Here is a 24,119-nt window from a genome sequence, read left to right on the forward strand (position 1 = left end):
TTACAGAGATTCCAGTAAATTCTATAAACCATCTGGGGCATATTATATCCTCAAAGGGCCTACTTGTAAATTCTTATCATGCCATTAGAGGCCTAAAGGTGAGAACAAATGTCAGTGAATTTGGTCATCTTGATACCTGGTTGAACGTAGTTATTTAACAATCAATGTCTTAAGTTTGTATGGATGTGAATTATAAGGCAAACTGCTGACATTCGTAAGGTTACTAGTGAATGGAGGAAATGTTCAAGACGTAGTTTGGAAGTCCATCCTCGCACTCATTAGTCTCATACCTGACCTGATGTCCACACCCACACTTGAATAAATTATTGACAAACAAATGATATCATGTTGTATGAGGGTAATCGCCCATCCAACAACTCAATCAGCTTAATTATGGTCAAGGACGTTCCCTAATAGCGGTCGTTTCTTTGTTTTCTGCTGTGTGGCTCAGCCATCAACTCTCTCTTCAGGCTCTCGCTCATCACTACTACTTTTCAAGACTATCCATTTATTGTTAGGATATATAACTTAAGAATGAGTTACATATATAATGGAGCAAGTATACAGGATAACATCAAACTGGACACGGATTCACTAAGCAGTTACGCAAGTACTTACGAACGTGTACATCTTTCCTCAATCTTTGACAGCTTTGGTTACATTTATTAAACAGTTTACAAGCATGGAAACTTGCCAATCAACTGTTGTTATTGTTATAAACAGCCTCCTGGTGCTTCGCAGCTCATTAACTGTTTAATAATTGTAAACAAAGCCGCCAAAGATTGAGAAAAGATGTACAGGTTCGCAAGTGCTGGCGTAATTGCTTAGTGAATCTGACCTTGGCCAGCAGAGAAGGCCAGCAGCTGGATATTTGGAATTATGACCCGTCACAAAGAGAAGACTTATTGACAGGTATTTTGAATGCTATTGAAGTCAGATCTATGTTGTATAAGCTGTGTGTTTGGAGCCATTGGTCCAGGATGGCCCAAGAATGTGTTAAGGAAGAATGCTGAGGGTGTGTATAAAATTTATATAACTTCAGGGAATGATCAGTTTATATTTAGTTCTTCGAATTGTTTTCTCATCATCCTAATTTTCTTATATAAATTGTCAAACCCTATCTGGAAGTTTTAATGGTAAATTACGCTTTGTTTTTTTTGCAAACCTTTCAAATTCTAAGCTAAATATTACTCACTTTTTGCCAAAAATATATTTCAAATGCTTACATCTGTTCAGTCCAGCCATTATTGTAACAATTTGTATAAATTGTCACGAATTTTCCCCTCAAATCCCCTCAATTTGTATAAATTGTTACGAATAAAGCGTCGTACTCCGATTCTGAATGGTGAGCAAAACTAATTTTGTATAGTTAGCGCCGAAATTCTCAGTTTTCTACAACCAGTTGTAGTTCCCGCCAGACTCAACAGATGGCGGCAGCGACGCCAGCCGCCCTCAGACCTGTCAATCCAGTTCTTAACGTTATTATTTTACATATATATATTGTATTGATTCCGAGTACCGCTATATAATCAAAACATGTTGCCAAGCTAAATAAATATATTTGTCACAGTTTAGGCTCACCATCAATCTGGAAAGTGTAGGTATTAGTTACAAAGAAAAAGATTATAGATGAAAGCGTTAGGCAACGTGGCTGGAGCAGCCAGCCACGAGCGTTAGTGTGTGTGTTGACAGTGTCGCGGGCGGGGTCCTGTTGCTCAAAATTGGGACAATATTGACCACTCGGTGCACTTATCCGCCCTGATTTGGATTTATTATGGTACTTGCGGCAAGAGGATAAGACGCCGACACACAGGTAAACACAGCAGTACACGCGGGGGCACCGCACCCGAGGCGGGATTGGCAAAAAGGGGGGGATTAAATGTGAAATTGTCCGCTGTATTGTAAGGCGTCTTGAGTACTGGAGGCATGAAGTTGTTCCTCCCAGTCCTCAGTTCCTTTTGTGTCTAACCTCGTTTGCACCAGTTCCTTGAGCAGTGTTAATTACCTCAAGGTGGCGACCTGATCACCACCACCTCCTTCTTCTTCTTCTTCCAAAATATCAGTTCACTTTTTGCTGGAGTTATTAGAGAAAGAAAGAGACTTTTTTGCACTGGTAGAAGAAAGGTGTGTGGTGTTGGGTCTATTGGAGGACGGTGTTTGTAACCAGTTAATGAGACCTCTTGTTGGGTGGTGTTTTTGTGTGTGTCCTTGTTGCTCTTGTTTCTTGCTCGTGTGTTTGTTGTGTGGGAGAGAACTTTGGCCCCACTGTGTGGCATCTTGTCCCATAGGTGTGAGTGTAATTGGGTTGATGGACCAGTGTTGTATTCAGGTTAGGTTAACCTCTCATTCATATACTTCAGGTCAGGCTTGGTCCTTCACACGCCCAGGGCACACTCATCCCCCCTCACACACGTCCAGGGCACACTCATCCCCCCTCACACACGTCCAGGGCACACTCATCCCCCCTCACACACGTCCAGGGCACACTCATCCCCCCTCACACACGTCCAGGGCACACTCATCCCCCCCTCACACACACCCAGGGCACACTCATCCTCACACTCACCCCCCTCACACACGCCCAGGGCACACTCACCCCCCCCCCCTCACATGCCCAGGGCACATTCACCCCCCCCCTCACAAGCCTTACTGGCCGGACGCGATATTCCTGCAAGGAAGCCGGATTGAACACTGCTACTTGACTAATGGCCCACTTCACCTAGTGGAGGATCATGTCCATGGTAAACTGTTCCAGTACCCCTGATGCTTAAGTGTGGAGGAACTCCTCCAGGGTTAGTCTTCCAAAACGTCATAGGCAATTTGCTGCTATAGGCCTACCCTCCGGTTTATTAGACAATGGCCAGCGACTGGTTGAGCCGTAGTAGAATCTGAAATCTAAGTTAGAACTAAATTATGATATCGTGGTGACATCACGCGCCTTCTGCATATCATACAAGACAAAAATAATCTCTGATTAGGACAGGTTGGTTTCGGTTTTCTTAAACATATAGCGAGATACATAGTCACGGCTACGGTGATACACAGCCCAGGATACGGTGATACGGTGATACACAGCCCAGGATACGGTGATACACAGCCCAGGATACGGTGATACACAGCCAAGGGCTCCCCATTATAAGCATATTTAATGGATATTTCAAACTAAAATATTATATTTTCGCCACACTCGTTCTTAATAAAGTACATGCGTGCTCAAATCTATTTATTACCTAGCTAGCACAGAAATGGCCCCGAGCTCGCTACACGCTCCATTTACTTAATGATAAAAAATGCTTTATAAACGCGTATATGAGTTCCATATTTTAGAGTTGCTTCCCTGGAACCCTAAAACGTTTTGTAAACATTATCTTTATCTCGTATGACCTGCGGTTCAATTTTTAAATAATAATAATGATAATGATTATAAAGCCTAATCTGTGTAAAAAGTGAAGGTCTATTTGTCCAAGGTTGGATATCAGACGCTTGGGGTTTGCCTCACCCAGCCCAACTTTACAAGATGACACAAAGGGGGTATGAGAGTATCATAGGCCATTCGGGGTCTGCCCCAGTGCCACCCTTAAAGAAACATCGGCATTTATAACGATCTTCTATCCCCGAGATTTCCATGAAGTTATATATGTTTGTACGTATTTATTTCGTAGTAGTAAGGTGATAACCTTGGTGTAGTTAAGGGGGTTAGGTCGTAGTAAAGGTGAGGGGAGGGGGGTCAGGGAAAAAATACTGTTAAATTTTGTGATATGCTAGTTTTAAGGTAAAGGGATGGGAGGGCGGCAGTGTTCGTGTCATAATTAAAAATTAGGGGGAGAGAGTAGTTTGGGTGTGGCCGTGGAGGGGCGGGTGATTGGGTATGCTAGGGGGTGGGTTTGGGGCGTGGGGGGAGGGGGGCTACCAGGTTGACGTGACCCTCCCCCCCCCTATCATGGGATGGATGTAACGCAGCGTTACACTAACACTACTCGACATATTGGGTCATGTCACAGCCACCTCATAGCTCACCACTCTTCCACTATGGGGCTCCCAGGCCTCACTCCCCACAGTCTCCTCTCTGGGCTTCCCGGTCAGATTTGATCACACTATCTTTTCGTATTGCACTCTAAAATTACCTTTTACCTTATTTTGATTAAGGGGATCATTGTCCCTGCAGTCTGGTTCTTACCAGGCTTGCTGGTTGGTAGTCTGGTCAACCAGGCTGTTGGACACAGTTGCTTTTAATCTGATCTGTGAATCACAGCTTGGTTGATCAGGTGTCGTTTGGAAATATTTATAAAGTTCTCTATTGAAGACCGTGAGAGGTCGGCTAGCAATGTACCTTAATAATAATAATAATTAATAATTTAAATATATAAAATATTATTACCCAGAGGTTCAATGATGGTTAGAGTATGTACATTTAATAAGGCAGTAATACGCAAAGCGTTTCTGGTATGCTGTGAGGGAGAGTGTTGCGCCGTTGATGATAAGTGTGTCTGCGTGCGTATTGTACTTCTCTTGTTGTTTTTTTCAGCTGACTATTTTACACTTCCTGCAGTGCCTCTCGGTCTCACGAGGAGTTATTTCCGTGTACAGATTTGGAACTAGTCTCTTTACTATTTTCCAAGTGTAAATTATTATGCATCTCTCTCGCCTTACCCTAAGCCGACTTCTTTTCCACATAACACAATCCGATAGTTGCTTTACGTCCAGGTCCACAATTACTACAGAGTTCACAAAAGACAAACAAGGCATGGTGCCCAGCCGTCTCTCCCTTCCCCAGGGTTCGAACGCAGGCCTTCATGCAGGCGAGGCTGCCGGGCGTGACTTTGTCTCCTTTCCTCCATGGGCTGCTAATTCGCTTCCTGCGTCTCTGTAGGCTACCAGGCCAGACTCACACTCCCTAGACCAGTGGCTCCCAATTGGTAGGTCGCGGAAGCTAAAAATCCCCGTAATAATGTCTGTGGTTCATCGAGAACTAGCAAGTACAGTCCTGATATCCTGATTGGGCAATCGTTTTTGTTTTCAATTATGAAAGTGTGGCAGAGTGGTCGCAGGACTTATGGGTATTAGACAATAGGGCCTCGGGTGCAAAACCTTCGGGAAGCACTGGTTGTAGTTCTTTAGGCTCCCAGACCTAATTGGCTAAAACTGGGGTACTGGGTTGGCAGTCTCCTTCCCTCTGGCGCCCACTGTGTTGGCTACACCGTGAAGCAAATTGTCGCCTGAGAGCGTCTACAGATAATTCATGTGTATGGGAGAGGTGCAGCCTGTTCGTCTCTGAGGGGCTTGTTGACACGGGGCTAACATCCCTCTCCACATTCCTTAACCATAAGTTGACCCCGCACCCCCTCGCTCCGTTACCGCTAATTTAGTCCTGGTTTTTAAGTTTGCGATTTAGCCAGAGATCTGTTAAATTTTATTTTAGGCTAATGTTTTCATTCAGCCATTTCCTGTAAGCAGGGAAAGCTATATTTTAAACTAATATTTGTATTAGCATGATCAATGAATGACTTCAGGAGCATCAATTTAAATTGCTCCTCCTCCTTGGAAGGTAATGTTGTTTAGAAGGCCTAACAAGGAAGGTAAACAAGTGTGACGCTGTGTTTATGTTGCCCACATTGTGTATAAGGGACGTCTGCGCTGGGGGTCCTGCTGCTGTCTTCATCATTGGCCCAGAATCAGAAATTTTCGAGTGACCGCCTTCATGTCTGTCTCCATCTTCCAACACAGGGGCATGAGGAGCCTGGAGCCATTGAAGGTGCAGCCACGATCACTGAAATAAAATTCCTGGTGAGAATGACCCATAGGCTACCCGCCTGCTTTCTCCTACTCGCATCTGTTGTGTGCCTCTACTGCCCGCCTCACCCCTCCACTGCTAAAGAAGCCATCAGACCCGCCATTTATTTATTGCATTCCTGTTGAATTAGATATTTATTAAATCAGATTTTAATTCAAATGTTTTTCAGTCTTCAAGTCCCCCTTTAGTGGGATTATGGGGGTCCTAGACAGTGACTCCATCAGCATGGTCCATCACAGAGCTTCCGAGGGGGGGGAGTCATTACCAGCCAAGCAGGTTGTTGTTGTTAGTTCAGCTGCTTGCTAACTGCATATTCACTACAGATTGAACAATCTTAACTTTTAATGAAAAGCTCGCTAGGCTGTCTTGAAAGTAATGGTCTGGTGATGCCTGGACCAGCCTGCCTGCCTCCTCCTAACTACTGTGAAGGAAGAGGTGGCTGATGGAGGGATGAGAGCCTATTTGGCTCTCATAAAATATGGGATGTATATTTGGAGAAAACGACATACCTCATGGCTGCAGTGTCTTGATGTGGTAAGGGTTGGAGTGGTGGTGTTGGTGGTGGTGCGGGGGGGGGGGGGGGTGATAGTGGTTGTATAGCCTTTGGTGGCTGTACAAATGCTGATGAAGCTTACCTTACCTTGACCTTGAGGTGATTTTGGGGCTTAGCGACCTCCTCGTTGCTGGACTGGTCAACCAGGCTGTTGGAAGCGACTAATTTATGTTAAAATAAAATAAAAATTATCATGTATAGCCTATCCAAGGAATTAAATATATTATATTATTTAATATATTATTATTATTATATTATAAAATATATTATTATAGTATTAAATATATTATTAGTATTATTATTAAATATATTATTAGTATTATTATTAAATATATTATTATTATATTATTAAACATATTATTATATTATTTATTCTACAAGTTTATAATCACCATACGAGACATGACTGAAAGTGGTGTGCTAGTATGCAGTGTTGTGTAGAAGGGGGGGGGGGAGATGGGAAGGGAAGGAAGGGAGGAGGATGGGACGGAGGAGCACCCAGGCAGGAGGGACCAATAGTGGGAGGCCTGAAGGAGACCATCCGGGCATTCGTACCGCCCGGCTCTGAATCTGAGCTCCCTGCAGCAAGTTCCTTCCCTCCTCCTCGCCGTGATGGGCCTGAAAATGCCATCATTACCATAAAATGTGTGGTCGTTGTGCCTGGGCGGAACGACAGGCAGCGATTGCAAAAATGATAGCCGCCGCAGAGGCAGGTATATACGTTTATGGCGCGCGTTGACTCTATAGAGTTTCGTCGATTGGCGCCTTTTTTTGTTGCAGGGACTGCTGATAGCCACGACTTGCCACACACGGTGTACTGGTCCCCGGGTAATGGAGCTTTTTATTCTTTTAAGTGTCGTTATCTATATAAACTTTTCATGCCCCCAATATACCTGCTTGATACCTGCTTGATGAGATTCTGGGAGTTCTTCTACTTCCCAAGCCCGGCCCGAAGCCAGGCTTGAGTGTTTGGTCCACCAGGCTGTTGCTTGGAGAGGCCCGCAGGCCCACATATACCTGCTTGATGGGGTTCTGGGAGTTCTTCTACTGCCCAAGTCCGGCCCGAGGCCAGGCTCGACTTGTGAGAGTTTGGTCCACTAGGGTGTTGCTTGGAGAGGCCCGCAGGCCCACATACCCACCACAGCCCCGCTGATTCGGAACTATATTTCGTAGTCCCAAGATGGTTCGAACGTTCCTCAAGGCTTTGAAATTCTTTTGATGTTCCTGGTAACCAAATAGGGTCAGTAAGATGATAACAAGGAACAACAGAAAGTATAAGTTGGCGTCTGTTCGTTGAACCATTTAGCCTAAAGAGGGTAATTTCCCAGCACGGGCGAGGGTTCAGAGAGCCAACATAATGCGGGACAGGCAGCCTAGCTGTCGTCTTGCTTCCTCACACAACACAGAGTTGTACCGAGTTATTCCTTGACATGTTTTATGTACACCGGTAATGAACTCGAATCTTAATTGGGTCGAACTTGGCCAAAAAATCAGGGGCCAGATTCACGAAGCAGTTACGCAAGCACTTACGAACGTGTTCATCTTTCCTCAATCTTTGACGGTTTTGGTTACATTTATTAAACAGTTTACAAGCATGAAACCTTCCCAATCAACTGTTGTAATTGTTATAAACAGTCTCCTGGTGCTTCTGAGCTCATTAATTGTTTAACAATTGTAAACAAAACCGCCAAAGATTGCGAAAAGATGTACAGGTTCGTAAGTGCTTGCGGAACTGCTTCATGAATCTGGCCCTAAGTCTCTAATGTACGCAGTAAAATAACAAATTAATGTTGTAATTTGACATAAATTACCAGTGTCGTGCAGCTCAATAATACTGTCATCCCAGGCACAAGATTCATCTTCTCAGCAAACAATAATGTCACAAATATGGTTCTCAAGAAGCAACTTGAGAGATTTCGCTCCAAGCAACAGCCTAGTGGACCAAACTCTCACAAATCCGAGGCCTTGGGGAGTAGAAGAACTCCCAGAACCCCATCAACCAGGTATCTAGTGTGTTGGGGATCAGCCAGGTTGTGATGGCTGCGTGAACCTGAACCCTGCAAGTAGTAGTAGTAGTAAGCAGGGAATAATTCCGCCAGTAAGCCAGCGTAGCCTGGCGTCTAGCCGGGTTCCCAAAGCATAACAAGTTTGAAAACCGAATTATCGATATTAGTCAATTACATCACTTCACAATCGTGGTTCACCAATTACGAAACTCATCCGAATTTCTGAGTGTCATTATATCTGAAAAAAAGAGCCACAAAAGTCATTGTATACTCACGATATGTGTTCAGGCGAAGGTATAGGCCTAATTGCTGATCAAAACATGGAGGTCGCAAAACTATAAGGCAGCCTATGGCGACAATTCCATTTTTCAGTTGCTTACCGTTCGGTATTATTTTAAATTACTTACTGCAAACTGTTACAAATGCATTGTACTTTTTCTTTTCGCATTGATTAAACATTTCGCATGCGCATTTGATTAAAAGTTTTTGCATTGCTTAAATGTTTTTGCTTCGTTGAATTTAAATAGTTTCCTTGTAAATAATTTTAAATTCATCATTGTATATTGCGCAAGATCGGACAATATTTTGACTTGAGATTAACGTACCTTTGATGATTTTAAATACTTTCATACAAAGTCGCCTCAAATTTGACCTAGCTAGACTTCAACAGATTCGACAAGGGCAGTGTTTGCACCAGGAGAGTAATACATACCACTACTGGTTGTAATGGTGTGAGGGACTCTACCAGCAACTGCCTGTTAGATCAAGTTATCATAAGTAGCGAGTAGAACAACTCTGAACCACACTACATGACCGAAGGAACTCCTAACGTATTATAATACACAATAACTTTAATTTACATTAATATATATATTAGATTAGAATGTAGACTACAAAAAAGATATCATCTTTATCATCAAGCCATCTTTGAAGATATCCACTGCTTAGATCAACATAACATGATCATGGTTTGGTATTTGGCTAATGTTATAGGATGGGTTATAAGCCTGCAAATGAACTAACTGATCATCAGGGTTTGTCTGAGGCTTCAGTGTGTAGGCTTCAGTGTTTCTGAATGGGATTTACTTTATATTTTCACTTCTCCTTTAAAAACAAGTTAAGTAAATATAGCAACCCTCAAGCAGCAGCACCTTATCTACAGCTCCCTCAGCAAGGTATGGTGGTCACGTGTTGGTGAGTACAAGGGGCAGCTGCTCCTCCAAGCTGCATTGAATATAGAAGCTTGCCGACTGCCTAAAAGAACGGTCTGTTTGAATAATTCATAAAAGGTGAAAAAAGTTACACGGAGTAAGATATGGAGACAAGAGGTTCTTCCCAAAGTAACACTTTCCCCTATTAAGTAACATGACGGGTTGTCATCTGTTATTATATATATATATATATATATATATATATATATATATATATATATATATATATATTATTAAATATGACCGAAAAAGTAAGATTAATAATTCTAACACGAATTTTCTCAATATTTCTTATATTTCTTTTCAATGTTGATGGTAATTGAAAAATCAATTCTCCAAAATTCATTTTTATTTCTAGTCTGATGCGAAGAATATATATATATATATATATATATATATATATATATATATATATATATATATATATATATACATATACATATACATATATATATATATATATATATATATATATATATATATATATATATATATATATATATATATATATATATACATATACATATATATATATATATATATATATATATATATATATATATATATATATATATCAGATTCAGATTCAGATGTTTATTCAGGTAAGGTATATACATACAAGTGATGTTACATTAATGGATTGATATATAGATAGAGCTAGTACATACAATGCCTAAAGCCACTATTACGCAATGCGTTTCGGGCAAGAAAAACATTAATATCTAGAACTTAATACTAATTGAGCATAAAGAATAAAAAGTGTTGAGAACAAATACAAATAAAGATAAAAAAAGGGGGAACATGACTGAAAAAGCAGCACAAATACAATAGGTTGACAAAGTGTTGATTAAAAAAAAAAAAAAAAAAAAAATAACAGACATGGGTTGACAATAGAGGAGTGAGGTAGATTACAGGGAATTTATTAGGTAGTGTTTAGTTTTTATCTTAAACTGGGTGAGAGAGGTACAGTCTTTAACATGGTTGGGAAGGTCATTCCACATTCTGGGCCCCTTGATTTGCAGAGCATTTCTAGTTTGATTAAGACGTACTCTAGGAATATCAAAACTGTATTTATTTCTGGTGTGGTGCTCATGGGTTCTGTTACAACCTTCTATGAAGCTTTTAAGATCAGGATTGGCATTATAGTTTAGCGTTTTATATATGTATAATACACATGAGAGAATGTGCAGAGACTTAATATCTAACATATTCTGAGATTTGAGTAGGGGTACCGAGTGATGTCTGGGGCCAGAGTTGGATATTGTTCTAATAGCAGCTTTGTGTTGGGTAATTAGAGGACGTAAGTGATTTTGGGTAGTAGAACCCCAAGCACAAATACCATAGTTGAGATAAGGATAGATAAGGGAGTAATAGAGAGTCACCAGGGCAGGGCGTGGTACATAATATCTGATCTTAGAAAGAATGCCCACAGTTTTTGAAACTTTTTTTGATATATTTAGAATGTGTCCCGGGAAATTCAGCTTGTGGTCAATGAGAATGCCAAGGAATTTGCCATCTAATTTGTTACAAATTTGGGTATTGTTTATTTTGAGATTTATATGACTAGAGGATTTATTGCCAAACAGAATATAGAAAGTTTTGTCAATGTTAAGGGTGAGTTTGTTGGCAGTTAGCCAAAGATGGACTTTATTTAGCTCAGTATTTACTGTGGCATTTAGAGCAAGAGGGTCAGGACTGGAGTAAATGAAGGTTGTGTCGTCAGCAAATAGAATTGGTTTGAGGTGTTGGGAGGCATTTGGAAGGTCATTAATGTAGATGAGAAAGAGGAGAGGGCCAAGTATGCTGCCCTGAGGAACACCAATGTTGATGGGTAGGGTGGGAGAAATTGTATTATTCACAGAAACATATTGGAGCCTGTCAGTAAGTAAGTCAGTAAGTCAGTAATATATATATATATATATATATATATATATATATATATATATATATATATATATATATATATATATATATATATAATAAATAAGCGGAAAACAGGTTGGTCGGATCGTCTTGTGCAGGATTTGACCGTAACCCAGCCCAGGCAGTGGCCCAGGGACAAGGTTTCGAAAGTAGAACTGTCGAAACCGTGAAAGCAAAAAGACAGAGGCAGCAGCTCCTCGCCCACCCAGTCCTAGATTACCGTGCCTCCAAGCCTCCTCACCCGCTGACACAAAGACCTTGTTTCAGGAGGTACGTCTCTTGCCCCACTTGGCCCCTGGCGTCGCCTAGTCTCCTGCTCTTTGCAATTATTTTCTGTAGCTACTACTGGCTTGGTTGGTTGTGTGCCTGTCTCTTCGTTCCTTGCATGCTTACGGCTCCTGCTACCCCCTCACCCTCTCCTCTCTTCTCCTCTATCCTTCTCTTCCCTCTCTCCCCTTTTACACGACAGGAAAACGTTATTTAAATGTCTATAAATTGTTCCTCTCGTAAATTTATCGGTCCCGGTAACCTTTCCCGGCTCCTCCCCCTCCCCGTCTCCTCCCCCTCCCCCCCCCAAGGTCCTCCCCTCCCCCCAGGCACCTCCCCTCTCGCCCCCGCCCCCCCCCCCTCCCCTGCTCCCTCTGCCCTGACTGTTTGGGTTGCCAGTTAGGGCATATAACTTCCCCTAATCATACTCTGAAGCAGAGCGTGGGCAATAATCAGTGCTCAGTTAAATACATATAGTAAACCATGGTTAACAAGTGCTTAGTTAAGCAGAACACAGTTAATCAGTGTTGAGTTAAAGAGAAGATGGTTAACCATTGGTTAGTTTAGCAGGATATGGCTTGGCTAACTACCATACACGCACTTGATCAGAGCACGATTAGTGCTTACGTAACGCAGAACACAGCTGTAACGACTCATGAAATAATTGTATTTCTTTAACATTTAAGTCCAATTAACTTAATGAAAGAGTGCTGGGGACAGAACGCCAGGAACCAAATGGGAGGTGAAGCCCCCGGTAAGGTCCAGCACAAAGCGTCCATCAGACGCCCATCATAACGAGGCAGAAACAAATGGGCAACGTTTCTTTCACCCTGAATGCCCCTGTTACCTAGCAGTTAATAGGTACCTGGGAGTTAGTCAGCTGTCACGGGCTGCTTCCTGGTGTGTGTGTGTGTGGTGTGGAAAAAAAGTAGTTAGTAAACAGTTGAGAGGCGGGTCGAAAGAGCAAAGCTCAACCCCCGCAAACACAACTAGGTGAGTACAGTGTGACTTAGTGGCTGCCAGAGGTAGATTGAGCATACCTGGAGACGGTTCTGGGAGTTCTTCTACTCCTCGAGCCCAGGCCCAGGCTCGACTTGTGACAACTTGGTCCAACAGGTTGTTGCTTGGAGCGTTACTGGTGGCAGCTGACTACTAGGGGATGATTCTCCCAACCCTGAGTATTCCATGAGTAAACTCAGTGAGCAGGAACTCGGTCATTATCTTACTACATTATTGAGTATACAGTTAATTACTTTGATCACTGGTGTTCGAGAGGATATCCTCACATTGCATCCAAAGTTTGCAAGTTTGCATCTCGCATTGGACGAGATGGGGATTTTTTTTTAGCATGTCATAGGTCTTGACACACGCTATATAACCCTTCATATACTCTTGGGTAGCTGCGTAAATGCAGATGTGTCCATTTATGATAAAAGATAAGAATCAGAGGGAAAGATCTGAAGGTATACCACTGAACCTGTTCTACCGAAGCCCACTTAAGTGAATATCGGCGCCGAATTGTATGTTGGTCAACATAACTGTCTCCTGAACCTTATACACCACATACGTCAGACCAATCCTGAGTATGCAGAGCCACAGTAGTCCTTATCACATTAAACACCAATGTGAAGAAGTAGTCGGGTGGTATGCCACTAGACTAGTACCAGAAGTAACAGGATAGGTGGTTCACGAACCAAGCAACACAAGTTGAAACCGCGAGAACCCAAATGGCCAACAGAGACATTACAAATGATTTTTTCAAGTGACAAAACCCCATTAGTTCACTTTTTCTAAACTGTGGTAGAATCAGACTCTATAAACAACTTCATACATAGAGCCCAATAGGCTCGGAAACCTATATACACCAGTTGACGGGAAGTTGAGAGAGGTGGGACCAAATCACCCGAGCTCAACCCTCCCTCCGCGCAATTAGCTGAATAATATGATGAAGGATTAAGAAAATCACCACCGACCACCGTAAAGCAGTCGAACCAAATGCAATTACCATCGTTATGTTGATTAATTCAAATTGGGTTGTTAATAGTACTAGAAGTTTATTGTATTTTCTTTACGCTCTCAACAACTGTGGAGAATTCTTATGTGTGTGCTTAATGAGTTTAGTAGTTCTTAGGGCAGTTTTCCACGCGGTTGACTGCCAAAGTTCCCTGTTTCACGAGTTGAAAACTTGGCCATTGTTGCTGGTGTGTTGGGGATGTTGCAGTGTTTTGGCTAGTGTAGCTGGCTACACTGTCAATGGTGGTCAGTGTATCTGGCTACACTGTCAGTGGTGGTCAGTGTAGCTGGCTACACTGTCAATGGTGGTCAGTGTATCTGGCTACACTGTCAGTGGTGGTCAGTGTAGCTGGCTACACTGTCAATGGTGGTCAGTGTATCTGGCTACACTGTCAGTGGTGGTCAGTGTAGCTGGCTACACTTGACAGTGGTGGTCAGTGTAGCTGGCTACACTTGACAGTGGTGGTCAGTGTAGCTGGCTACACTGACAGTGGTGGTCAGTGTAGCTGGCTACACTGACAGTGGTGGTCAGTGTAGCTGGCTACACTGACAGTGGTGGTCAGTGTAGCTGGCTACACTGACAGTGGTGGTCAGTGTAGCTGGCTACACTGACAGTGGTGGGGACACCTCCGGCTGTAATATTGCACCAGAACTACTTTCATTCATTCGCTCGAGCACCAGAATAGACATTAATTGTATTTTATTTGTATTTTTTCAAACAATATTACACACACACACACACACACACACACACACACACACACACACACACACACACACACACACACACACACACACACACACACACAATATAATCTGGCGCAACGCCTTGCTTTTAATGCTTTGCTGCACCGTATTGTCTTTTAATGTTGTGAATGGTGTATGCGTGGAGCCTGACCCCAGGCCGGTCTCGGGGTGTAGAGAAGAACTCTCAGAACCCTCTCCAGGTATCTTCCAGGTATGCCTGAGTTACTTCTCCAGGTAATCACTCGTTTACCATACTCTGAAGGTTAGTTTCTCGACAGTCGTTTGGCTCTTGTCATTCGAGTTTCAACAGGTGACTTCGCAGTTATACCTGATACCTGGTTGATGGGGTTCTGGGAGTGCTACCTGGATTGTGTTCTTAAGAGGAGTTCTTATTCCCTTAGCCCGAACTGGGCCGGCTTGTCTGATGATAAGTTGCTGTAAATGGCTGTTGCTTAGAGCGACCAGGAGGCCCACACTTCCACCATTACCTGGTTGAGACAGTTGGTCGTTGTTTACATATCTGTGATCAAACAAGGTTGTATATGGTAAAGTGTCTCAAAAGTAGTTGTCTTATATTCCAGTGATAGGTGTCGTGGTCTCTCTCTCCTGGTAATATGGGTGAGTCATATGTATGCCCGTCTTCAAGCTGCACACAGGATAGTCCCCTGTTCGCTCTATCAGTGTGACTGATTTCTTATCTAGCTTCCTAGAAACAGTATTCTTATATGTCAACTTTGCACCTACTGTTTGCTTTTATCTTGTTCATAAGGGCTTCTGGTGTTGAATTTTGTGTGCTACTCATCTCTGGCTCCGTGTTTAGTGTGATTGCAATCTCCCTCCTCATGTTGCACTTTACCCCCCTTTGTCTTGTCATTATCCTCCAGGTATGCCTGAGTTACTTCTCCAGTCATCACTCGTTTACCATACTCTGAAGGTTAGTTTCTCGACAGTCGTTTGGCTCTTGTCATTCGAGCAACTGGGGCTTAATTCCAGCAGTCGTTTGCATTACTGTTGCAGGCCAAACATGCTCAACGTTGTTGTTTTTGTATTTGTTGTCGGCATGTTATCTAAACTTAGCTTGCTACTAGGTATATGCTGGTACCTGCAGCCGGCTTCCCTCTTCCCGGCCATCCCCTGCCTGTCATTGCTCGTCAGGATTTCAACTACCTCCCTACCCAGCTCTCCCTTCCTGGGGGGGGGGAGGGGGAGAAACATTATCCCCCCCCCGTGTACACATCTATTTGTACTCGCCTATTTGTGCTTGCGGGGGTTGAGTTCTGGCTCTTTGGTCCCGCCTCTCAACTGTCAGTCAACAGGTGTACAGGTTCCTGAGCCTACTGGACTCTACATTTGAAACTGTGTATGGAGTCAGCCTCCACTACGTCACTGCGTGTGTGTGTGTGTGTGTGTGTGTGTGTGTGTGTGTGTGTGGACATTCACGTAAGGTAGTTGCGCTTGGGATGTTCACACGTTTATGTACGTCGGTGAGCGCCTCCATAATGATGCCGTCTGTCCTTCGGCAAGGTTGTTGAAATACCCGCATAGACTTAACGTAATCCCTCAAGCCCTCTCCAACCTGCTATGCTACCTGCACTACCACCACCACCACCACTTGCAACACAGGCTGTCTGCTGTCCCTTCAAGATGGATGGCTCCTCTTTCATTCCTGTCCCCCTCACACCGGCTCTCAGGACATCCCCATCCAGCACAAGGAGCCTGCTTTACCTCACCCAAGTTACCCCATCCCTCACTTCTTACTCTCCCTCCCTCCTTCCCTCCCTTTCTCCCTCTCTCTCTCTCTCTCTCTCTCTCTCCCTCTCTCTCTCTCTCTCTCTCCCTCCCTCCCTCCCTCCCTCCCTCCGTCCATGAGCATCGGGGTGTCATCAGTTCCCATCATTTGCTAGTCTTGGGGGACTCCGAAGTCACCTCTCCTGCGTCTCTCACCTGGCCTGTGTAAGGGGACTTTTTTATGGGCATTGTAGTCTTTCACTCCACTATGTGTACTTGCACGCTCGAGCTATAGCTCTGGGACCCCGCCTGTTTAACCGTTGGTTGTCTACTGACTGTTCTATCATATCTATATATATATTTCTCTCTCACACACTTATCCTCAGTATGTAGCCCGTAGTAGCTGTCGAACTCGCAGGTATCTATTTACTCCTAGGTGAAGGGATGCATCGCGTGAAAGAAAGTGCCCATTTGCAACTTGCAACATGTGCGGCGGGAGAGGACTGGAAGTGTAGCGGGAACATTCCACCACATTCAAAGAAACATTTCAAAGCAAGCTTAAGCCCCCTTACTGTGTCTGTGTACATACGTAAAGTTACATATGTACATATGTAAAGTTACATATGTACGAGGCTCATCTCTCTACGTGGCTTTTGGGAGAGAATTGTCTTAATGTTGCCGCATTGTTTTGATCTTTCTGGATGTCCCGTGATCATTATATATGGTTGTCTATACAGTATACCTTGGTCATAAAAGTATTCGTGTACGTCTGGTACCATACTACATGTGTAAAGGAGGAAATGTATATGTTTATCTCTCAGAATGTTTGGTAATATGTTTAGTGTTTGTGATGTGTGTCTATGTATGTATTAACACTTTGTACTGAACGGGGTGAGAATAGCTTGAGCTACCTCATCCCTTTGTGTGTATTTTACCTCAATAAACTTATTTCAATTTCAAGTATATATGGTAGTTGTCTTCTATGTCGTAAATCAAACACTTGTAGAGTTTTGTTTTTAGTATTTCCCATCGATACAAAATTCAGCGTAGCGCGAGCAAATTATTCAGGCGGTGATGCCCCGGAGGGAACAGTTTTAGCACCGCTGCTTCATGAAGTGGTTGACATTTGGCGTGTTAAAAAACTCGCAATATTTTTGTATGTGTTAATTTCCATTCTAGACGTAACCTGTGAAGCGAAGCAAATGGACAAATCCACAAGGTGCCGTGACGAGGATTCGAACCTGCGTCCGAGAGCATCCCAGACGCTGTGTTGTGAAGGGTTTTGTTTTGTTCGTAACTTAATCATTGTTTTAAATCTTTTCGCGAACTTATTTTTTTTTGTAATCTTAATTTTAAGTTAATCTTAAGGTTTCCGGCCACTCACACGAGAGCTCTCTCATGGCTCTGTTGCTCTACATTGTGTCGTCTTACACCAGGCTGCCATGTGTGTCGTCGTGGCAACACCAGGCTGCCATGTGTGTCGTCGTGGCAACACCAGGCTGCCATGTGTGTCGTCTTACACCAGGATGCCATGTGTGTCGTCGTGGCAACACCAGGCTGGTATGTGTGTCGTCTTACACCAGGCTGCCATGTGTGTCGTCGTGGCAACACCAGGCTGCCATGTGTGTCGTCTTACACCAGGCTGCCATATGTGTCGTCGTGGCAACACCAGGCTGCCATGTGTGTCGTCTTACACCAGGCTGCCATGTGTGTCGTCGTGGCAACACCAGGCTGCCATGTGTGTCGTCTTACACCAGGCTGCCATGTGTGTCGTCGTGGCAACACCAGGCTGCCATGTGTGTCGTCTTACACCAGGCTGCCATGTGTGTCGTCTTACACCAGGCTGCCATGTGTGTCGTCTTACACCAGGCTGCCATGTGTGTCGTCGTGGCAACACCAGACTGCCATGTGTGTCGTCGTGGCAACACCTGGCTGCCATGTGTGTCGTCGTGGCAACACCAGGCTGCCATGTGTGTCGTCGTGGCAACACCAGACTGCCATATGTGTCGTCGTGGCAACACCTGGCTGCCATGTGTGTCGTCGTGGCAACACCTGGCCGCCATGTGTGTCGTCGTGGCAACACCAGGCTGCCATGTGTGTCGTCGTGGCAACACCAGACTGCCATGTGTGTCGTCGTGACAACAGGCTGCCATGTGTGTCGTCGTGACAACACCTGGCTGCCATGTGTGTCGTGGCAACACCTGGCTGCCATGTGTGTCGTCGTGACAACACCAGGCTGCCATGTGTGTCGTCGTGGCAACACCTGGCTGCCATGTGTGTCGTGGCAACACCAGGCTGCCATGTGTGTCGTCGTGGCAACACCTGGCTGCCATGTGTCGTCGTGACAACACCTGGCTGCCATGTGTGTCGTCGTGGCAACACCTGGCTGCCATGTGTGTCGTCGTGACAACACCAGACTGCCATGTGTGTCGTCGTGGCAACACCTGGCTGCCATGTGTGTCGTCGTGGCAACACCAGGCTGCCATGTGTGTCGTCGTGGCAACACCAGGCTGCCGTGTGTGTCGTCGTGGCAACCCCAGGCTGCCATGTGTGTCGTCGTGGCAACACCAGGCTGCCATGTGTCCTCGTGACAACACCAGGCTGCCATGTGTGTCGTCGTGACAACACCTGGCTGCCATGTGTGTCGTCGTGGCAACACCAGGCTGCCATGTGTGTCGTCGTGGCAACACCTGGCTGCCATGTGTGTCGTCGTGGCAACACCAGGCTGCCATGTGTGTCGTCGTGGCAACACCAGGCTGCCCTGTGTGTCGTCGTGGCAACACCAGGCTGCCATGTGTGTCGTCGTGGCAACACCAGGCTGCCATGTGTGTCATCGTGACAACACCAGGCTGTCATGTGTCCTCGTGACAACACCAGGCTGCCATGTGTGTCGTCGTGGCAACACCAGGCTGCCGTGTGTGTCGTCGTGGCAACCCCAGGCTGCCATGTGTGTCGTCGTGGCAACACCAGACTGCCATGTGTCGTCGTGACAACACCAGGCTGCCATGTGTCCTCGTGACAACACCAGACTGCCATGTGTGTCGTCGTGACAACACCAGGCTGCCATGTGTGTCGTCGTGACAACACCAGGCTGCCATGTGTCGTCGTGACAACACCAGGCTGCCATGTGTCGTGACAACACCAGGCTGCCATGTGTCGTCGTGACAACACCAGGCTGCCATGTGTCGTGACAACACCAGGCTGCCATGTGTCGTCGTGACAACACCAGGCTGCCATGTGTGTCGTCGTGGCAACACCAGGCTGCCATGTGTCCTGACAACCCCAGGCTGCCATGTGTCGTCGTGACAACACCAGGCTGCCATGTGTCGTCGTGACAACACCAGGCTGCCATGTGTCGTGACAACACCAGGCTGCCATGTGTCGTGACAACACCAGGCTGCCATGTGTCGTCGTGACAACACCAGGCTGCCATGTGTCGTCGTGACAACACCAGGCTGCCATGTGTCGTCGTGACAACACCAGGCTGCCATGTGTGTCGTCGTGACAACACCAGGCTGCCATGTGTGTCGTCGTGACAACACCATGCTGCCATGTGTCGTCGTGACAACACCAGGCTGCCATGTGTCGTCGTGACAACACCAGGCTGCCATGTGTGTCGTCGTGGCAACACCAGGCTGCCATGTGTGTCGTCTTGGCAACCCCAGGCTGCCATGTGTGCCGTCGTGGCAACACCAGGCTGCCATGTGTGTCGTCGTGGCAACACCAGGCTACCATGTGTGTCGTCGTGGCAACACCAGGCTGCCATGTGTGTCGTCGTGGCAACACCAGGCTGCCATGTGTCGTCGTGACAACACCAGGCTGCCATGTGTGTCGTCGTGGCAACACCAGGCTGCCATGTGTGTTGTCGTGACAACACCAGGCTGCCATGAGTGTCGTCGTGGCAACACCAGGCTGCCATGTGTGTCGTCGTGGCAACACCAGGCTGCCATGTGTGTCGTCGTGGCAACACCAGGCTGCCATGTGTGTCGTCGTGGGAACACCTGGCTGCCATGTGTGTCGTCGTGACAACACCAGGCTGCCATGTGTGTCGTCGTGGCAACACCCGGCTGCCATGTGTGTCGTCGTGGCAACACCTGGCTGCCATGTGTGTCGTCGTGGCAACACCAGGCTGCCATATAAGGCCCAACACTTGAGAAAACTCCTCCTTGTTGAATTTTTTCTTCCCCCTGTGTGTAATAATGTTGTACCGTAGTCCAGAATTATTCTCCTGGTAAGAGAAAAGCGCAGCAAGTTGCGTGCGTCGGGCTGGTGGTGGTGGTGGTGGTGGTGGTGGTGGTAATTGCAGAACAAGTTGGGCAAGTCCGGCCCTTATGAGCGACATTACCAGTACTTGGAGAAGTTTTTCCCCTTCACCAGTTTCTGCCACCAAAGTTCACGCTCCATCCTGGAGGCTCTGGTGGGGAAGCTTCCAGTATGAGGCTCCTGGAGGCTCTGGTGGAGGGCTTCCAGTATGAGGCTCCTGGAGGCTCTGGTGGTCGGAGGCTTCCAGTATGAGCCGGTCGGCCTAGCGGACAGCACGCTGGACTTGTGATCCTGTGGTCCTGGGTTCGATCCCAGGCGCCGGCGAGAAACAATGGGCAGAGTTTCTTTCACCCTAACACTTTATGTAGGGCATACGTAAATCTGTGTATCTATGTATTTACGTATGTAGGTTAGCTTAGCATTTTAAAAGCACCGAATCACCTTCTGTGGTTGAGTGTTCAATAAACCCCTGAACTCTATGTTTAACATTTCTCTAACCCTGTCCATGGAGGACAGAAGAAAATGTATATATGCTGGTTAGCATTGTAAATGTGTGGCCACGTCTGTGGTAGAAAATAAAAAAAAAAAAAAAAAAAACCTATGCCCCTGTTACCTAGCAGTAAAATAGGTACCTGGGTGTTTGTCAGCTGTCACGGGCTGCTTCCTGGGGGTGGAGGCCTGGTAGAGGACCGGGCCACGGGGACACTAAAAGACCCGAAATCATCTCAAGATGAGGCTCCTGGAGGCTCTGGTGGGGGCTTCGCGTATGAGGCTCCTGGAGGCCCTGGCGGGGGGGGGGGGCTTCCAGAATGCGCATGTTTGGATCAATAATAAAAGTTGATCATACTTTGTGTTCACTTGCTCTTGCTGACCTTCACTCTTGCCTTCTCTCCCTGCCGTCCCCTGTACAGCTCAGAGTACTGGAGGTGACGGTAATGAGGTAATGTTTAGTTCGGGGTTGTTGGGGCGTGTGCATTGTTGTCGAGGTGATGGTTGAGCGGGGATTGTATGGGCAAGGAGTTGGGGTATGTGGTGGAGAGGTGGGTATGGTGTGTGTGTGTTGGGGAGGGGGGGGGGAGGGGTACGAGGAGCGCTGTATCATGCGTGTCATTGCCACTCAGGAGGGATTTGTCACACTGTCACTCTTGATTACCGACTGCACGTGACGTCTGTCCCTCCCTCCCTCCCTCCCTCCCTGAACCACCCCAGCCTGCATCCGTACCCTCATTCTGGACGACGTGTACCCCCATCGTTACATCCCGTCACGGACTGGCACTGCAGTGGACCAGCCTGGTGGATCAAACTCTCACAAGTCAAGCCTGGCCTCGGGCCGGGCTTGGGGAGTAGAACTCCCAGAACCCCATCAACCAGGTATCAACCAGGTATCAACCAGGCATCAGCAGACCACGGCAACACCCACACGGTTGCCAGTAGGGGGCGGGAGAGGTGTGCGTGCCAGGGGCACCTCCCTGGCTACCCCTTGCGCAACTCCGCTCCTTAACATGTCTTCTGGGATTACAACATTTGCCCCAAAATATATATATTTTTAAAGATAGACTTTATGTTTCATTTTGTTCATTTCACTTATAAATTTCTCCCGGCAATAGCCCGCAATCGCTTGTGTAATTGGCCGAGTTAGCTTTTGCTGTGTCAGGGCGGCAGCTGGAGGCTCAAGTGTTGGCAGGTTAGTTCCTGGAGGGTGTGCCAGTAACATCATTTACCTCTAATGGCCTGGACGCTACAGTATCACCCAAGACGAGCCGACTCGTCACGTACTGTGTGCTCTTGAACACTCTTGCACACCTGCACTCTTTATTTCTCTGTAATATGTTAAGTCTTTTGTGAGGTAATCATTTTGTTTAGTGGTTCTGGTCTCTTGATATTTCCCCAGGACTGGACTGTGCTCTAGCTCTGCATCCCCGGTTTCCGTCCCCCGGGACTGGACTGTGATCTGAGCGGACAGAACACTGGACGCGTGAGCCTGTGGTCCCGGGTTCGATCCCGGGCGCCGGAGAGAAACAATGGGCCGTTTCTTTCACCCCTGATGTCCCTGTTACCTAGCAGTAAATAGGTACCTGGGAGTTAGTCAGCTGTCACGGGCTGCTTCCTGGGGGGGGGGGAGGGTGGAGGCCTGGTCGAGGACCGGGCCGCGGGGACACTAAGCCCTGAAATCATCTCAAGATAGCTCTGCATAATGGGGCTAGGGTCTAAGACCTGAGCAAATTTTCACCATCCTACGTCATCGCTACTATTTATATCAACCCAACTCAACCCAATCGAAAAATAAGAGATAAAATGTTGTGTTATCTTGAGATGATTTCGGGGCTTTTTAGTGTCCCCGCGGCCCGGTCCTCGACCAGGCCTCCACCCCCAGGAAGCAGCCCGTGACAGCTGACTAACACCCAGGTACCTATTTACTGCTATGTAACAGGGGCATTCAGGGTGAAAGAAACTTTACCCATTTGTTTCTGCCTCGTGCGGGAATCGAACCCGCGCCACAGAATTACGAGCCCTGCGTGCTATCCACCAGGCTACGAGGCCTGTGTCTTATAATGGTATACGTAAAGTTATACGTGACTGTGACGTCACTATTTTATCCCAGCTCAGGTTTTAGATTTTTCTGTATTTTTTATGAAGTAAATTCAGAAAGTTGTTGACTTTCAACAACTCTCCCCACCTGACCACCGTCACATTTGAGGTGGTTCTCCTGAACCAGAAGCGTTCAAATCTGACGTTATTGCTTTTGATTCAGCTACTGGGAACAATGCGTTCCAAGTAGCACGGGCTATGGTGAGCCCGTAGCCCGCCAAACACACACCGAAACTATGACGTTGGTACAATGTTCGAACAAGTTTTAACACCTAACCAGTTATAACAACCAATATAGCAAGTTGTAACAACGTTCTAGTACGTCATAAATACGTTAAGCCAAGATGTAACAACTTTATTACAAGTTGTAACAAGCGGAAAATAGAGACAGTTTCAGTTTGTGTTTCCAGGGAGTGGACTTACCTGGCACAGGAGCGGGGCTGGAAAAAGTTGAAACCAGACAACACGCCTAATATATGCCCATGCTCTTAATCCCAAACAAGCGTCAATTTTACATTGATATTACATTATCTAAAGCACTGGAATTTGTACGTAGTTGTCGATAGTGTCAAAATCGCATCTTCAAGAGAAAACTAGATAGTTTTCTTCAAGAAGTGCCGGACCAACCGGGCTGTGGTGGGTATGTGGGCCTGCGGGCCGCTCCAAGCAACAACCTAGTGGACCAAACTCTCACAAGTCAAGCCTAGCCTCTGGCCGGGCTTGGGGGAGTAGAAGAACTCCCAGAACCCCATCAACCAGGTATACGTGGGCCTGCGGGCCGCTCCAAGCAACAGCCTGGTGGACGAAACTCACAAATTGAGCCTGGCCTCGGGCCGGGCTTGGGGAGTAGAAGAACTCCCAGAACCCCATCAACCAGGTATCCGGTGGTGTGTCAGAGGAAGGTAGGCAGGTTCCCGTCGCCCCCGTATCGAATGCTTCCCGCCAGAGCCATGACAAAGACGTGACGCGTCAAGCATGTCAGGCGCGTGGTGGTAAAAATTATATTAATTCACATTGTATATTTACAC

At 46.1% G+C, this 24,119-nt stretch overlaps 1 protein-coding gene across 2 annotated transcripts in view; it reads left to right on the forward strand.

Moving 5' to 3' along the window:
- The first annotated feature begins 1,671 nt into the window (after positions 1-1,671).
- Positions 1,672-24,119, forward strand: part of LOC123745325 (GTPase-activating protein CdGAPr) — a 427,987-nt gene continuing 405,539 nt past the window's right edge. Inside the window, exon 1 of one of the 2 annotated variants that reach the window (XM_069300776.1) lies at positions 1,672-1,813. The gene's annotated coding sequence lies outside the window, so the exon portion shown is untranslated. The remainder of the gene's footprint in view (positions 1,814-24,119) is intronic. The other variant, XM_045725778.2, reaches the window with a different exon arrangement.

This window comes from Procambarus clarkii, chromosome 44 (genome assembly GCF_040958095.1).
Source record: "Procambarus clarkii isolate CNS0578487 chromosome 44, FALCON_Pclarkii_2.0, whole genome shotgun sequence".
NCBI classification, from domain to species: domain Eukaryota; kingdom Metazoa; phylum Arthropoda; class Malacostraca; order Decapoda; family Cambaridae; genus Procambarus; species Procambarus clarkii.